Genomic DNA, 15,519 nt, shown 5'->3' with positions numbered 1-15,519 from the left:
TGTAAGTACTGGCTGGAGCTTAGTGCATATCCTAAGGGAGGATTTAGGAGCAGGCAAAGGGTATGCACAAGCCTATCTACGGTGTTCTGTTCCTGTGGTGGAAGTATGAGTGCCATGACTTCACTGAAGGAAAGGAACCCTGCAGGGCCAGAAGTGACCAACTGTTAGTGACCTGAGCCACAACCCAAGTATGAACCAGGACACGTATGGAAATAGGCTAAAGATATTCATATTACACAGCCATTCCCCATGGGGCAAACAGTCGCCGCACAGAAAGGACATCAGTGGACTTGAGTGGGTAACTTGGCTCCAGAGGTGCTGCATTTTGGGGCGGGCTCTGTCTGTGCAATTTATGGGAATAAGATGGAGCTGTGCAGAATCCTTCATAACTGCATTATGCCCTCTAGAGAAAAAGCACTTGCAGAAGACAAGGGGCATTGGCGCGTCCCTCGCTCGCTGTCACGGCTTTGTGTGTCCCTGTGTCAGCAAACAGATGTCTAGGGCAAGCAGTGACACTTCAAGACTGACACTGGGCAGTTGATCCCCTTCAAAGGAGTAGCACTGTTATCTTTTTGAGAAGAGACTTTTCCCCCTGGCCTGGCAAATGATGTGTCAGATTATCAAAAGGCAAAGGTGATTTGCTTTTTCCCCATCTGCACTCTTTGCTCCCTTTCTGTTTATTTCTAGTGACGTAGTCTAGTTTCTCAATGCCAACGTGATGCAGCAAATGGAAACCTAAGCAAAGTCTTAAACATCCAAGTCTTTTCACCCATGTGTTCTTTGTTTTAGGAAAAAAAAAAAAAAAATCATTTCTCTAAAAGTCTTTCATGCAGCAAGCAGTAATACTGCATTGGGGTTTATTAACATGAAGCAGAAAGATTTGCCCTGTCACTGCAGTTACTACTCAGTTGTTGCCTAAGGATTAGTAGGCTTTTAAACAGATAATATACATTTATTTTTCTTGTCCTGGAGAGAGCCTGGTGGTTCTCCGTGTGAGTCAGCTGTAAAGCAGAGGAAGCACACACAGTGAATGTGTCACCAGGGCCTCGAGAGCCTCTTTTAGACTCTACTATGGTGGTTCGGTGCCTAACAACTACATCTCTGGCCTGGTGGCATCCAGGCGACTGTCCTGCCTGAGCAAGGCAAAGGGCAGGAGAAAGAATATAATTTCTTCTCCAGTGAGTTGCACAGAGAAACAGCACAAGCGAAGGGAAGAATAGATGGGGACTAGCCCTTACTTTGAAGGGGCAGTGGGTAGATTTAAAGTGTTACTGTTCAGCAGAGGCAGGAAATTTTCTTTTGAAATTAATGTCAAACCTAATTTTGAGTCACGTAAAAGCACCTTGCAGATTTGGGGAAATCCCATCAAATGCTTTCATTTAGAAAGGAAAAATCAGGCTGGATTCACAAAGGTGCTGGGACGGGTAGCATTTTCTTTCCTACCCTATTGTCAGAAGTCATGAACCAAAGCAAGACCATTTCAGGATAAGCCTCAATTTGTCTGTGTGAATCGACAAGCAGCAGTTGAAATTCTGCCAGCCTGCCGGCAGGCCTCCACTTTCTTATGTCCAGGATCAGGTCCATGCTATAAACTTTTCTTATTCTAATCATTGGCATGAGAAAACGTGATGCTGAATGTGACACTACAAGAGGCGAAGTGCAGCTGCAGCTCTCTGGCCTTGTAATCTTTTTGCCAAGACTGTTTACTGGGGGAATGAAGAGATAGTCAGTACGTTACAGCCGCATCAGCAGTATGTCAACTTCAGATGGGTTTGCCAACATAGCTAAACCTTTAGGTCTTTCTCATGGGAGCTTTAAGGTGAAGCTGTCTTTGGGGGCATGTATTAACAGCCTAATGAAAACAAGGCAGTATGATTTTAACATATGTTCAGCATAATGGCAAGAAGTAGCCTAAGGTTTAACTGATTTTTAATACGTGATGGAAGCGTACTGCCTTATTTGTGCTAAGCTGTTAATACCCATTAGCTAGTTAAATACGTGTTCTTTGTACTTCCTAAATCCCACTCTGGACAGGGCAAATAAGAGTCATTTTCTTAAATGAACATCTATACCAAGTTAAAATCCTAAACGCAGTCCCTGCGTGGAGATTTTCTTTCTTTTGACGAATATAAATCTCACTGTGGACTTCCTCTATTTCCTTTTGAGGATGTCTGATGAGGGAATAAGAAGAAATTTCTTTACGTTGTTTTTTTCCTCTTTATTTCTCATTCCAAGTGTTGTTAAGAAATAATCAGAAAGCATTAATCATTTCTCTGACTGGTTTAAGATGAAAGGAGAGAATCTCCAAATAATACTGAATGCTTTGGGTTTTTTTTCTCTGAAACACTTCCTAGTCTTAAACTTTATTTCCCTTTAATTTTCTGAAGTTTTCTCCTCTGACTTAGTATTGATGTGACTTAGTTGCTGTGGTTGCCAGATGAGTCATCAAAACAGCTTTGCATCTTTCAGGGGCATGCTAGAATTTGGCAATCTCTTCCACACTGGCAAAATAGTCGAGAAAGATGGGAGCTATAACCTGCTGGGGAAAGTTTCCCTGAACTACTGGATTCAGGGAATCTGACGAAGTTGAGCAGCTTGCGCGTCCTTTTTGGATTTGCCATTAGAGCTTCATTAGCTTGATAATCACATTCCAATCACAGAATATTTCTCTCTGTATACTCAACCCCATCCATCTCCCATACAGCTATCCAAGCACTTGGCAGCTTTATGGAAAAATATGAGAAGAACTGGAAACAATAGACCCCGGTTTCACATGACAAAAACTCCGGAGTGTGGAGCTAAGGGTCATCTGTCCAATGGTGACATCTTGAATCTTTCTGTTGGGAGTTGAATACATCTAGCAAACAAAAAGTATGTTGCATGTTCTCCAGTCATCAAGACATTGACTCTATCCTGGCTAAGGTGCTCAAACAGTGTGTTTTAAGATTGGCTTCTGGGAGCGAGGGGATCTTTAGAAAGCTTGAGAGTCATACTGGAAGTTAGAAGGAAGACTTGATCTCTGGATGAAACAGTGTTTTTTCTGCCCTTTCTCTCTGGGCTGATTTGTCTTGCTTTCTCGTTGTAAGCATTATTCCCTGACAAAAAGACCATGGAGCTTAAAACTTTATCTTCTTCCTGTTCAGTCATCCCAGTAGGTTGGAATGTCACATACACCAGTCTCACCTTGGTTGCTCACACACATGCAGAGCGTAATGGTATCATATGCCCCTTTCCACAAAGGGTGTACCCTGTCTCTCCTTCACCAGAGTTTCTTTCCTTATGGACTTGCAGTGCCTGATACATCACCCACAGCTCTGTTGTGCTGTATAAGTGGAGTGGGGAGAGTTCGCTCCATGTGAAACCTAAATCCTTTGTGCAGTTCTCTGTGCCAGCAAGAGCAACCTGCCTTTTCACTCCAAAGATTCAAGCCGCAACACAGTCCTACTTTCCCGTGTATGAACAGGACTTCCATTTCATGGAACTTTCTCATTGCAAAGCTTTGAGGGACTGCAACCACGTTATATATTGTGTTCATTTCTTGTAGTTTCCTTTGGACATTTTTGAGTGTTCGTGGTCTTTCTCTGCTTCAATCAACAGTACTTCATTTGCCCAGTGGCATAGACAGAGCTGTCCAGTACGGAGCCCTCATCAGAGTCCAGCTCGGAAGAACATGAAAGCAGTAGGCGCCATTCAAAGGCTTTCAGTTGCCTCTGTAAACGGCTGCATGACGGCTATCAGCATTCATTTACAGACATTACATTTACCAAAACGCTTAAATTTCACTTCAACTTCGGTTGTGGTTCCCTTGGCTTTGCTTTTGTGATATTAGTGCAAATGTGTTGGCATGATGGTTTATAGTGAGCAGTCAAGAGTCTTGTATCAGCAGTGTGACTCAATGGGCAAATATTTTTTGCACAGGTATCCCTGCTACTTGTTGAACCTTGGCCCTTGCTTAGAGATATCTCAGTCTTTCAGCCATGGAACAGAGGCTGATAATTTCAGTTGGTATGAGCAATCCATCCTCAGCACCATCAGAGGTATAATGTGAACAAGTCATCAGCTTTTCATGAAGCACTCATCAAACGCTTACCAACAGCGGACAGATTTGTGTTAGAAGGTCTCAGACAACAGTGGGGGTGATCTGTATGGGATACATTGCTTGTGGCTAGGAGTGTGATCTGTTTGGCCTCTGTTTTATTGTTGGTGTCTGTGTTTTACTGTTGAATAAATGATGGCGATAAGACAGGGCAATTTGTAATTGCAGCATATTCATCTAGTGCAAATATTTCCCAGAGAAACATTCTCATGTGTCCATGTTTGACAGGGATATGCAGAGAGTCTGTCTGAAGTCAGAGGAAGAAGTTTTTTAAAAACATACAAATGTATGTACTCCATTGTGTCCTTTAGTAGAGGGGAGGAAAGGAAAGGTCTGGAATTACTCCAGACTTCCAGAGATCCAAATCTGTTTGAACCCCAGTATCCCCTTTCCTGCTAGCTAAAAATTCCCTTTCTCCTCACTGGGTGCTTAACTGATCTTCCTGTATGGTCTTCATCTGCTTCTTGGCACTGGAGGATTGGCCCAGCTAGTGATAGAACAGAGACAGGGCGTGTCAGTGCTCTCTCTGGCATTACGTTCCCTTGGGTGGTTGCTTGGTATGTCCCAAGCACACAGTCAGTACAGAAGTAATTGCTGGGTTTGGGAACGTGAGAACCTATAGCTAGCTGCACCCTACTCCTACTAGTAGCTGACTTTTGCTTTTAATATGTAGTCTTTTTCCTGTCATCTCTGAGGAGTTTTATTTTAACAAATACCAGTGACAGCAGAGACCTAAGACCACAGCTCTTTCTGTGGCATGTTATCTCTTTAGACTTGGGTCTCTTACTGCTGGCCATACAAGTGCTTTTTGGGTGTTGGGGAAACATTCAGAGGTGAGTGGAGATGTCCCATTGAACATCGTGCTTGTGATAAGAGGGGACTGGACTTAAGGTACCTGTTTGGTTCTTTGTTGTGTAATTCCCTGCAGATACACATGGACAGAGAGATGCTGTAAGAATATGGGCTTCCTGCTGGCGTTGGTTCTTGCGTTCTCCTCTGCAGAAAGTGTTTCTTGAATAGGGACCTTAGTCTGAACACTGCTTTCACTTCGTATTGTGTTCTAATAATATCACACAAGAGACATGAAATGGCTTTGATCATAGGGAGTAAATGCCACCAAATATTCTTCTTCCTGCAGCCTTTTTTTTTTTTTTTGCTGCATTAAAAATTCATGGGCAATAGCAGCTTCTTCTTTTCAGGACTTAGCTACATCAGCAGATGGGGAGAGTGGCAGGAGTACCAGGGCATGTTGATGGCCAGAACAGGGGTGTCCTGACAGAGCTGGGAGCAGGAGAAGTTTGCACTTCATTTGCTTATGCAGGGTCTGCCTGAGGCCAGTCAGATTCACTTCAGTTTGTTCCTCATTTTGATGAGCAGTGAGCTTACTGGAAAATTGTTATAATTCAGTTAAATGGATGTGAATTTGAAGGTATGCCTTAATTTCCATGTTTGCTTTGTCCTTTGTGTTGCACTCATTCTCCAGCCAAGAGGAGTTTACAGAGAATGAGGGTGAAAGGCAGACTCAAGAGGTGAAATCATAGCCCTGCTCAAGTCAGTGGCAAAGCTCGACTTGATTATATCAGGGCTAGGATTTGTCCAAGGGGCCTCTGCCTGTCAAGATTGCCTTTGACATCTCAGACACTTGATAGACAACTTGAATGGGAAAATTTTTTGAGCTTTAGGGTCCTTCTCCCTCAGACCCCTGTCAGATCAGTAGGTTGCGAGGGTGTACTTGGGCAGGTAACTCCCTGCATTTGGCAGCAGTCTGTTATCATCCCAAGCCTGTAAAAAGCTTTCCTGCCAGCTCCTTCATGCTATGCATTCACCAGCTGAAAAGGCGCTCTGGTAAACCATTTTTATCATTCTTTATTGTGGCTGTCTGACGAAAAGCCTTCATTGCACAAATTCAGGCCCCCCTGGGTTCCCACTTATGTCTGGCAAACACAGGATGGTTCCTTGCAGATAGAAAGAATAGGGTGAAAAGGTCTTATGGACAATGACTAAAAAATAATCAGTGACAGATATTTCCTGAGGACGCTAGAGGTAGCCTCACCCACAAGTGCTATAGGTCTGGTATCTGGGGTTCATCTTCCAGTCCAGCTTCTGTCTTCCAGCAAGTAATGAAGTGTGGAAGTGCCCTACTCGGAGCTCCATCTCATCATCAAACATTTTCTTTGGGCTTGTTGTTGTTGTTACTCTGCTCTGGTCTGATTCAACTGTAGTGATTTTTTTCACATCCCCTGCCTTTGTTCACCCAGCTGCGAGGGTGCTCTGACCAACCTGCTCTTCATCCTTCCCTGATCTCTGCCTGCTGACAGAAGCTAGCAGGCTTATTACATTATTCAAAAAATACTGGTGTGTTGTGTAAATTAGGAAGGTAATGAAGTGTCGCTGAAGACCTGGACTATGCACAAATCCCCAGGGGTTTCACAGGAGGCAATGCTTCCGTTCCTGTTTGGGTTGTTGGCTCCTTGTTTCATAAAGCCCCACAAGTTGCTGGATCTAACAGGTTGCTGGAGCTGAGTAAATTGTCAGTAGAGAGGGTGTGTTTTCTGGCACATGAGGGCCTGTGCCTGGCTCTGACAGGTCAAGTTCCTAGAGAGATTTTACATCCCTCCAGGAGAACACTTGCCTATTGTCACTCTTGCCTGGAAGCTTTTATAAATGCCCCGCAGACCTCTGCTTTAGGGAGCTGTTTCAGGACGCGTGCATCCCTCATTCAGCCCAGCCTTAGGAGTGTTGTAAGCAGCGGTTCAGAGAAAAATTTCTGTCCCTTGAGAGGTATTGCTGTTTCTGATAGCTGTTGCTTCATCTGAGCAGTTTGCACGTATGTCCACGCTCAGGTTTGCCTCACCTTATCCAAGTTGATTTAAACATGAGTTGGGATGAGATTGAATCGGGGTGGCTCTGAGACAGGGTGCTGCTGCTGCTGCGAGTGGTGAAGCCCACTGGCCATACAGCTGCACTGCTGCTGCATCCCAGCACGGGACTGGGCTGGAGGCTCCTTGGTCCTGCCTGACAGAACCAGCTGCTGGAATCACCTCCAGCAAAATGCCTCTTCTCCCTGAGAAGCCACCTTATTCCTGCACCTCTCAATGGGCAGGTCGTCCATCGTTCCCCCTCAACTCCTATGTCCCCCTTCCCCATGGTTAGACTTGGACCTAGAATTCCCACTCCTGGCCCTACTTCTGTGCTATCTGAGCACATGCCCAGGACAGTGCTATTAGTCTGGCACCTGCCAGCTCTCTTGGAGGCTGCTGAAAACACCCTATTTCCCTTTCTGGCACCAGGTGTTGGGCATTTGTGGCAAAGTATTGGACTAGGAACGGAAGTGGTACAAAGTGAAACTCAAGAGGTACAACAGAATTTTTCAAGAAGATGGTATTTAACAACAGATGACCCTTTAATCTAAGCAGACAAAAGTATGATTTGATTCAGTGGCTGGATGATAAAGGAAATAATGTTTGTGCTTAAAACAATGTGAAAAATTCTTAACCTGGGTGGTAATTAATTTTTAAACCCACTGACGTAGGGTAGATCTCTACAGTTGGGGCTTCTTAAGCCAAAGCAGAGAGCCTTTCTTTAACAAGGTGCTCTGGCTGAGCCACTGCTTGTGGTTTCTTGCCAGAAGAAGTGGGTGAGTTTCAGTGGCTTGGGGCAGGCAGCTGGACAGGATGATCTGAGAAGTCCCTCCTAGCTTTAAAATGTATGAATATGACTGGGCCTGACAGAAATGGGGCATGGGAGCAACCTAGAAAAAGGAGAGAAACTTGAAAATACCAGGGTGAGGAGTTTGGAGAAAGGAGTAGAGAACTGGTGCGGGAAAAGGGAGAGGAAAAGCTGAAACATTTGAAAGTATATGTTGAAAGAGTAGGCAGACACTAGCTCAGAATGCTGGTGCAGACATCCCTGACCTGTAGCCTGTAAGAATGTTATTAACTGAGCCTGAGTCTGTGGGACAATTCTCCTGGCTTGTCATCTTGAAAATCTGGACATGTTAAAGATGTATTTTCCTCATCTTCAGACCTGAACGCAGTGAAACGATTGGAAGTGTTTTCAGAAGCTTGAATCCAGGCAGGTCATAGTTTCAAAGGGACCCTTCTCCAAATTTCTGCATACAAATTTCTCTGTCAGCTTGTTGCGCATGAGGCTTTCTGACAGTGCCTGGTCTCCTGATAGCATCACAAATCTTGAGAATCTTTCTTGTCTCGCTGAAGGCCTCAGTTTAAGTTTCATAAAAGCTATGTTGGAGCTTCTGTAATGGACAAGAAAATGCGCAGTGCAACAGCATGCCACACTCTATTCTTCACAATAAAATTAATTCTCCGGTGATGATTAATGTGTAGCATGTATCATTTCAGCCAGACTTTGGAGCTCTCTTCCGAATCATCACTGTCAGAATGATTATTCTCATCCATTAGCATTGCATTGAGAACTCCATGCCAGAGCAGGTCATCGAATCAGCAGCAAGGCTGAGCAGAACGGGTTTGACCATCTCTCAGTGGTATAGAATTCCTGTCTGCAGCGATCCTAGGGTCCCTTGCAACTGCCAGGCGGTTGTTTTGGGGCCTGTTAATGGGTAAGAAATAGATCATGCCTGGGTGTTCTGTAGACTGTGACTTGCAGGGGCTTTCTGTATCGTAGTGTCGGATCACCCAGCAGTCTTCGGTGCTTCATCCTTTGAGTGCTATTGGAAGCTGAGGGTATGTTAGGATCTCAGCTATGTAGCTGGAAACTTTGACACGCCCTGAGAGATAGAACAATTTTAAACGCTTAATTTAGGCATCTGCTCTGAAGTGCCCTCAAGAGAAGATTATCTCTCTGAGGGCAGAGGGAGCCTAGGGAGATTAGCTTTTTACGCCTTTGTGAATGCCTCATTAAGTGATTTACCCAAATTCACTGAGGAAATTTGGACTGGATATCTCCCAAGTCCTCCTAGAACATCCCAACCTCTGGGTCATCTCTCTGTTTGTGTGTTGGGAGGGACTGTTAACTATTCTAGCCTCCTTTTGTGAATCTCCTAATTACTTGTGCTGAGGGCTGTAAATATTCACCAGCACTGGGAGGAAAGTTTTGGGGGGATAGGAGGTCTAAGCAGATAGAGCTATTGCTTTCCTATGGGAAATGAATTATTTAAAGACCTGTAAGGTTGAACCCTGGCTCTGCCTGACTCATCAAACGTTGCTTGACATTGGTGAAGCAATGATTTCACTCCCAAGTACAAAGAGAAAAGAGATCTTGAAGCTGTCCTCAGCGGGAGGTATGGACTGCTTGTCGAGATTTGCATGCCTAACTCATATGGCCACATTTCGAATATACAGGTCAACATCCTTGTCCCCACGAGCAACGTCAGAACTGGGATTAGCTCTTTCCCTGCTTCCAATGCTGTGAGCTGGCCTTCCTTGGGAGAACAGGTCACACAGTTTCCCACCGGGTCTGCTGACTCAGCTGGGAGATGGCAGGCAGCTTAGCTCCCTGACTCACAGCAGCAGTCACTGAGCAGCGTGGCCTTCCGTGGTTTCAAAGGGATTTGACACCCTCTGACAAACAGCAACTGGAGAAGTTTCAGTAAGGCCAAATTCTGGGTTCTGCACTTGGGCCACAACAACTCCCAGCATCACTTGGGGAGTGGCTGGAGACCTGCCAGTCAGAGAGGGACCTGGGGGTGTTGATTGACAGCCGGCTGAACAGGAGCCAGCAGTGTGCCCAGGTGGCCAAGAAGGCCAATGGCATCCTGGCTTGTATCAGCAATAGCCTGGCCAGCAGGGACAGGGAAGGGATCTTACCCCTGGACTCGGCACTGGTGAGGCCGCCCCTCGATGAGTGGGTTCAGTTTTGGGCCCCTCACTCCAAAAAGGCCATTGAATGACTCGAGCGTGTCCAGAGAAGGGCAACGGAGCTGGTGCAGGGTCTGGAGCACAGGTCTGATGGGGAGCGGCTGAGGGAACTGGGGGGGTTTAGTCTGGAGAAGAGGAGGCTGAGGGGAGACCTCATCGCCCTCTACAACTCCCTGAAAGGAGGGTGCAGAGAGGGGGGATGAGTCTCTTGAACCAAGTAACAAGCGATAGGACAAGAGGGAATGGCCTCAAGCTGCCCCAGGGCAGGGTCAGACTGGCTCTTAGGAAGGATTTCTTTGCAGAAGGGGTTGTTGGGCGTTGGAATGGGCTGCCCAGGGCAGGGGGGGAGTCCCCATCCCTGGAGGGGTTGAAGAGTCGGGTTGACCCAGCGCTGAGGGATCTGGTGGAGTTGAGAATGGCCAGTGTGAGGTTAATGGTTGGACTGAAGGATCTTCAAGGTCTTTTCCAACCTTGATGATTCTGTGATTCTGTGCAAAGCCCACTTCTGAGGTGTCGGTAAGAAAGTCGTGACTGATATTTGATCTTTCAGAGAAAAGGCAGCTCCACGCTCTCAATACTACTGATTGCTTTTATGCTTGTTGTATTTGTAAGGCCAGAAGGACAACTTTTGGACTAAAAGGGAAGTGCTCTCTGTTTCTTGTTCCTCTCAAGTAGGAAGGACCTGTTGCAAATGACCTTGCAGTTCTACAAGGACTTGCTGTGGTAGCAACCAGTAATTAAGGCTACAAACCAGTGGCAGTGCTAATTCTTTAATCCCACTTGGTTATATCTTGCTGAAAAAGTATCTTCAGACTGCTGTTTTCCTCCTGCCCAAGCTTCAGATTTGGTCTTTAACAAAAGGTGAAAACTTCTGAGAAGTCCAAGCACAAAATCTCTTTATCCAGTCGAACTCCTCCAACAGTGATTATGCAGTTTTCTACCCTCGCAGCACAAAAGTAAATGAACTTCAAGACTCAAGGCCTCCTGTTTAGCCGGTAGAAATCAGCGTAGATCTTTTGACAGTGGTGGCAATATGTCAGCTTATAGCAATTGAGAACCTGGCCCTTGACCTCTAAATTGTCCATACCAAGGTGATCAATTGTGAAACTAGATCGATTGCATAGTAACAAGGTTACAAATTGGTGAAAACCAGCTATTGTTCTTGTACAGGAGGAAGTTCTGTTACAGCTCAGTGACCGCACTTATAAAGAGGTGTTGTGCGTGCATGTTATCATCCACAGTTATGACCTGAGTGCCCTCGAAGCAGTAAATCCTTCTACCTAATGAGGTCCTTACTTCAGAGGAAGCTTGGTCTTGTTGTATTACATGTCTGGATGTGAGTCTCAGGCTTAAGCTGGCTCCGATTTTCAGCATCAAAAGCCAGTTTAATTTACAGACTTGCAAAATATTCATAAAACCCATGTCTTTCTTAAAATAAAGCACATGCTGGAACAGTTACTTCTAGTATTAGAGCCATCGTACACATACATTTTTCTCAAATGGCAGAATTTTTCCCTATAACATGTCCTCCATAAGTGCCTTGAGGATATGAGTAAGTGGCGTTGATGTTCCAGTTGGCACAGGATCGGGTTTGGTAGGCAGCATCCCGTCCTTAGCAGACTTTCTTCTTTTCAGTTGTTTCATGGAAATAATTTCTCTGCTCTTTCCAGCAGACTCTGACCTGGTATAGATGGAGGCCCCTTTATCGGGCAGGTGTAGCTGAAGGAACGAACAGAGTATGGCCAACAGGAAATCTTTTATGGAGTCTGAGGACAAGGGCATTTACCATTGAAAGCCCACCTCCTCCTCAGTTTGCCTCTAGAGGCACCTGCTGCATTCAGAGGATTTTCCACCTCTCTCCTAGCCCTGTCTTTTCTCCTTCTCTTCTTCTCCTGTGGCTCCCTGTAGCCCAGGAACCAAAGGAGATGTAGCTGCTGAATAAATTGTAGTGGGATGCTGCCCTTACACAGCCGGGTGGAAATGTGTGCATGTAGGAGCTGAAGGTACAGGAAGGTAGAGAGGAAGGAGAGATCACCACTCCCCTGCCACGGTCCCTTGATCTTCTTCCCCATATGCTGCAACCCCTTTGGCTCTTCCTTGTTCCTCTCCATAACTCCTCTGCCGATGCAACAAAATTGCATTTTCTCTGCATGGCTGAGAAGCTTTGAGCAGGCTCTGCTGCTGAGTACAGCAGTGTATCTTGACTAAACACGTTATAGCTCACAAAACATCGTATGTTTGCGCTCATCATTGCAGATACCCTGAATAAAGTCCCTAGATGCTTGGACTCCGCTGGCAGAGCAGTTATGCAGTCCTCTTAAAACAGTCGTGTTGGTCATGATAGGGTCTGGAGACTTGTGTGAGCAGTTCTCTTTGTATTTTTCAGAAACGTCTTTTCCCCAGGGACACTTGGGAACAAGTCACCAGTTTTGGTGTGGTTGGTAGTGAATGAAAGTGACAACAGTTGCCATTTTTTGGCTGTTTGTGGTGTGAGCTGATGAGCCTCACTTCAGCTCCTAGAGGGCAGCCATCCACCTCATACAGATGGCTCTTGCAGTTGGCATTGCGTGAAGTTTCCATGGATTGTTCTTTGCTTTTAGCCACCTCAAACGCAAAAAACCACCAGCCCATCCCTATTTGTGGCCAGAGTCCATGCCTTTAGTGTCTGTTGGCTCTCCCTGAAAAGCAGATGGCACTTCAGGCTTTCACAATGTCAGTCCCTGCGTATCTGTAAAACTGACCTGCCGCACAGGTCAGCGGGGGTGACCTGAGTACCAGTCCCAGAGCACCCCAGTGCTGCCTGTCTCAGCGGAGGCTGCCCATCCAGGGCCAGCATGGAGGCTCTCTCCTTTGGCCAGTTTAGATGCCCAAACTGTGATGTCTTCAGCACGTTTCCCTCAAAGCCGGGGAGAGTAGGGCTAGCCAGGCTATGTCTGCTCATGCTGCTGTTTTCCTTCCAGCTAGCACACAGATCCATCCCACACCCACAGCGTGGAAACACAAACACCTTCCTAAACCTGTCATCCACGCGTTTCTGTGGTGTCTTTGGTGGTGCCGTACAGCCTGCGCTCATCGAAGGGTGTTTCTCTAGGCCACGCTCCCTTTGAACGGGGTGTTGTAAGTGGTTTGCGTTGGAGGGTGATGGGGTACCTGTAGGGCTGGCCTCATGCTGCCCCATCCATTCCTGAACTGCGTAGTGACAAAATTTGGTCAGTCAGGCTGGCCCTGCCAGCCCTGAACCTACCAGGAGTATTAATAAATGGCACGAAAAGACAGCAGCATGGATTTGTGGTGTCCATGCTCTGATTGCTTGCCTGAATTTTTTCCTCAAGTTTTCAGAAAGTAGGAAAGTTAGAAGGCAGACCTGCTGTTTCATTATCTGCTTCCAGCAGGGGGAGATGGGTCCAGAGAGTTATTTCTTCTGGGAACATGTACAAAAATAACATTATTTATTTTACTCATGAGGCGCTCTCCTAGGATTTGTGTGATTCCTGCTTGTTTGGCCTTTTATACCAGGCAACCCCTCACTTTTGCTTCTGTATGTTTCTGAAAGCAAGTAAGACCTATCAGCTGGAGGTTTTGTTTTATTTTTCCCAAGGTTTACGAGACCCTCAAGGGAATTTCTTCTCCTCTCTGTTTATTATGATTATTATTATTATTAAATAGTTATGCTATGGTGGTTCTAATGAAGATTGTGTAAATGCGAAAGAAGATGAAGACTTCCCCTGTACTTCCACCTCAGCAGAGAGGTGCCTCTGAGTCTGCTGTGACACACCCCACTTTGTAGGGAGGCACGGCCACATGCAGTCCCACCTCGAGTCAGGATGTTACCGGAGTCTGGGGACAGGATTCCTTCCTTCTCCCTCCCTAACCACCCCTCCTGTCGTTCTCTGTATAAAACATATTGGTGCCACTTTCCATGAACTATATTTAACTAAGCATTAAATTTAGATTTAACTGGATAGTTATTGCCTCCTAAGTAAATACTCTGAGATAAGGAAATATTTAGTGAGCTCTAGCAGTTGGGTGGCAGATGCTTCTTGCATTGCATAATAGTTAATCTTCGACAAATATGTTTTCCTTACTCCACTGGCATTTAATTAACATACAATAGCTCTTATTAAATGTAGATGAAACATATGTGGGAGACCCTTGTAAAAGGGATCCATGCAACACTGACTTGCAAGAGGGGTGCATTTCTATCATTGGTCCCATCTTTATACGGGACCAGGTTTTTTAGCTGTACTCGAACTCTGTCACAAGGGTCTCTTGGTGATGCCCATCGTCTGGGATGTCAGAAGCCTGTTGGCATCTCTCTGTCCCTTGTGCTGTCCATGGCCCTAGAACAGTGGCTACTAGTCTATCAGCAGCATGGCCTTCTTCAGAGCAATACCCTTGTCAGGTGAAATCTCTCTCTGCAGTAGCTTGGGAACACCCAGAGTGCGGATTAACCCCTTAGCACCTTCTCCTTGCTCCCCCTCTCTGGTGCCATGGGTGCCCAGGCTCCTGCAGGGGAAATGTCTCAATCGGCTCACTCCTTGGCTTGAACACAAAGCAGTCATCTCTCTTGCATGCCTGGCACTGGAGCAGTAGTGTCATGACCTTAGCCCTTAATTTGTGGGCCTTTAACACATGCAGGGATTGTTTAAGCACTCACAGGCAGCAGGGCCTTTCCATACCAAGGCTCGGGGGGCCAGTTTCTAGGGGTTCAGAAGGCAACTGCACACATTCCTGAAAGAAGAAAATCAATCGAGGGCCATTAACTACAAAGACACTGCCACTGGCTGGGGACGTGCCTTAGCCACAAATCACTGGAAATTAGGGAAGCGCCCTGGGGCGGTACCACTGCACCCTGGCCTTGTGCTTGTGCTCTTCCCCAGGCATTGGCTTTAGGCTGCGCTCAGAGTCAGGACCCAGGGTTGGAGGGACCTTTGATCTGATCCCATGAGGCCGTTTGTATGACACAGAGCCATTCCTTATGTCTCTTCAGTTTGAGTCCACTGTATCCCCCCCTAAGACCAGAGGAGAAGCAGGCAGAGTACAAGGCTGGGATTTTCCCTCGCAGCAGCGCTGTGAAGCACGGGACAGCAGCTCAGGGCCGAGTTCCCCTCAGCTTTTCTTGCACTTGCTTCTCTGGGCCATCTCACACCACCTCACCCACCTGCCCCCTCCCAGCCCCACCGTCCGCTGGCCACAGGAGGGTTCTGCCAACGAAACACCCCCAGGAGCAGCTCCCAGCGAGTGGGCTGGGGGAATGGCAGGCAGGCCTTGGTCGTACAACCTCCAGCTTCTTCCTCTGTCTTAAATTTAACCTCGGTTCTCTCGCAGCGGTACTGGTACGTGGGCTGTGGAAGCGGTCCCGGGTGGGCAGCGCGGCCGCCGGGGCTCAGCTGCGGGCGCTGCCAGCGGGGAGGACAGGCCCAGCATTCACACTGCGGGCAGCTCAATGCCAGCTTTGTCTCCCGTCCATCCCTCAAAGGCTGGGAAAGGAGGCGGCGGGGAGGGGGGCGGGGAAGGGCTGAGAGGGATGTACAACTGTTTAGCTGGTGAGGGGAAAGTCTGAGAGGGGGGAAAAAGCAAGGTTTG

General features: G+C 46.7%; 1 protein-coding gene across 1 annotated transcript in view; it reads left to right on the top strand.

Annotated features, from left to right (window-relative positions):
* The window catches only part of LSAMP (limbic system associated membrane protein), a 1,030,544-nt gene that overhangs the window by 692,772 nt on the left and 322,253 nt on the right, over positions 1-15,519 (top strand). The gene's annotated exons all lie outside the window — the stretch shown is intronic.

The sequence above is a fragment of the Strix aluco genome, chromosome 2, assembly GCF_031877795.1.
Source record: "Strix aluco isolate bStrAlu1 chromosome 2, bStrAlu1.hap1, whole genome shotgun sequence".
Lineage (NCBI taxonomy): Eukaryota > Metazoa > Chordata > Aves > Strigiformes > Strigidae > Strix > Strix aluco.
Note: the sequence above shows the minus strand (reverse complement) of the source record. Positions and strands in the feature narration are given on the sequence as shown.